The sequence below is a fragment of the Myotis brandtii genome, unplaced genomic scaffold, assembly GCF_000412655.1.
Source record: "Myotis brandtii unplaced genomic scaffold, ASM41265v1 scaffold161, whole genome shotgun sequence".
Taxonomy (NCBI): domain Eukaryota; kingdom Metazoa; phylum Chordata; class Mammalia; order Chiroptera; family Vespertilionidae; genus Myotis; species Myotis brandtii.
Window position 1 is genome coordinate 564,173 of NW_005355881.1, and position 2,555 is coordinate 566,727.

General features: G+C 54.9%; 1 long non-coding RNA gene across 1 annotated transcript in view; it reads right to left on the minus strand.

The window, feature by feature from the left end:
• Positions 1-2,555, minus strand: part of LOC102262151 — a 13,603-nt gene that overhangs the window by 626 nt on the left and 10,422 nt on the right. The window lies entirely within an intron of this gene.

The following is a 2,555-nucleotide window of genomic DNA, read 5'->3' on the forward strand; positions in this document are numbered from 1 at the left end:
CTCAAGAAAGAAGGGTCCAAACAGGAGTGCCTTCTGAGGGTTGCAGAGGGGTACACAAATGGGACATCGCAGCCCCTCCTCTAGAGGGGCCTGGGCTATCCCAGGAAGTCCCAGGTCACCGTGCCTCCTGCAGCCCCTGCCCTAAGGTTGGGGCCTGGACAACCCAGGCCAGGCCCTGGGAAGTAAGCAGGCGCCCCCTAGCATCAGCCCCGCCCCGCCCCTGCCTCCCAACTCTCTCCCTCCAGGGACACATTTGCTGCTGGGAAAGTTAATCCATTACAGTTTAAAGGCTCTGTTCCTCGCTGGCAGTAAATTACCTGCTTTGCATTTTGCAGCAACAACTTAACGGTATTAATTTATTGTGCTCTGTCTTTAACAAACATCATTATCATATTGCCAGCCAGGATTATGCAAATGGGAGGGACAAGGGAGAAAGAGGCCCATTCTTGTCCCTAAAGTCACCTTGATTTATTAACTTCGGGGCCCTGCCATTGGCCAGGTCTGGGAGGCACAGGTGAGCAGGTGGCCGGAAGAACCTGGAAAGTCTGGGAAGAGTCGTGGAGCTGGTGGGGGCTCTCCGGGAGGTCCCCCTGGAGGGAAGGACTGGCTGGGCTTAGACCAGTGGTTCTCAACCTTCCTAATGCCTCGACCCTTAATACAGTTCCTCATGTTGTGGTGACCCCCAACCATAAAATTATTTTTGTTGCTACTTCATAACTGTAATGTTGCTACTGTTATGAATCGTAATGTAAATATCTGATATGCAGGATGTATTTTCATTGTTACAAATTGAACATAAAGCATAGCGATTGATCACAAAAACAATATGTAATTATATATGTGTTTTCCGATGGTCTTAGGCGACCCTTGTGAAAGGGTCATTCGACCCCCAAAGGGGTCGAGACCCACAGGTTGAGAACCGCTGGCTTAGAGGGACTTCGTCATGTGACTTCGGATAAGTTCATTCCCTCCCTGGACTGTTTCCCCACCTGTAAAATGGGGGTTTGATTAACCAGTTAACTGCCATGTGTCCAAACTGGAAACCATCCCCAAACCACAATATTTTGAATTTAATTTAAAAAATCAATTTGCAATGAATATTATAAAAATAAATATATTATTCACAATTTGGGAGTTCATGAATATTTTCAGCTGAAAATTCTCATGAAAAATGATCTGAAAGTTGGTCAGGGCTGCCACTTAGGGAAAACGTTTTTTTTTATAGACGCCATGGCATGTGGGGAAGGTCCCGCTGCTTGCATCTACAGACGCTTATGGCGTACAATGGGTTAAAAGGTCTCTGGAGCTGATAATAGGTGAATTTGAGATTCAACAAGACATTCTGAATGATCTTGAAGGTGTGTGTGCGCATGTGTGTAATATGTGTGTGTGCACGTGTGTGCACGTGTGCGTGTTTGAGGAGAGTGGCTGAGTGGAGAAGGTCTGGGGCCATGACCTGGTCTTCCCCGGGGCCCCCGGCTCCTGTGACTGCCTGCCTGCCCACCCCAGGCACTGCGCTAGACTAGTGATGGGCAGTACAAGGGGGCGGGGGAGGCTGTGGAGAGAGGGGTGTGAGGGAAGGGGCTGCTGCCGGTTAGAGGCCAGGTGCCCGTTCAAGAGAGAGTCCTAGGACCTAGGCTTTCGGTGGAGGGAGATGCTGGCGTGGGAAGGGGAGCCAGGACCAGCTCAGGCTGGGGCAGCAGCACCTTGCCTCTGATTTTCATCAGGCCTGGAGGCTGGCCTAGGCCGCGCCAGGGGCCCCAGTCTCCCGCTGACTCCTGCAACCCCTCCTGAGTTTCCTGGGCAACAAGCCCAGGCCCCAGGCCTGAGTGGGGCGCTGGAGGCAGGTGGGCTCGGCCCTCCCTCTGCTCACCCCGCTTCTGCTCTGCCCACCCCCTGCCTCCGGCTGGCCACTCTGAGAGCTGCCTGATTACACAGCTGGCTGCCCCCTGGCCACCCCAGGCCCATTCCCCACCACCTGCAGCCTGGCTCTGCCAGGAACTCACTGGGGCTGCTTCCAAGCACCCACGGGCTCCCGCCCAGGGCTCTGCCCCGGCCATCAGGGCCCTGCCTCAGGCCCTGCAGAGGCGCCAAGGTGGGGACTGGAGAAGGGCCAGCAGGGATGAGAAGGCAGCAACCTGGCCAGCTGGGTGCAGGGGCAGGTAGGGGAATGAGCAGGGCGGGGCCATCCTCCTCTCGGCTGAAGCCCCCGGTCACTCAGATGTCTCCCATCCCTGCCTTGTTTCTGCCTCTGCTTCCTGGTCCCCCAGAGCATGTGGTCTCTGCTCGGCTGCTCTCCTCTCTACCTCGGTGTCTCCTGCATCTGTCTCTTGGTCTCTCCCAACAGGGCTTTCAGAGGGGGTGGGGCTGGGAGGGAACTAAAAGGGGGTAGTGGAGGGCAGGGGGGAGGGCGGGAGGCAATTCAATTTTCAGAGTTGGTCCTGGCAATTCAGGTTGTGTGGTGATAAGAAAGCCATTTCTGTGCAGGGCTCTAATCCACGCCCTCCTGCCTGCCTTTGCATTCTGAGGCTCCCTCCTCCCTCTGCCCACCTCTT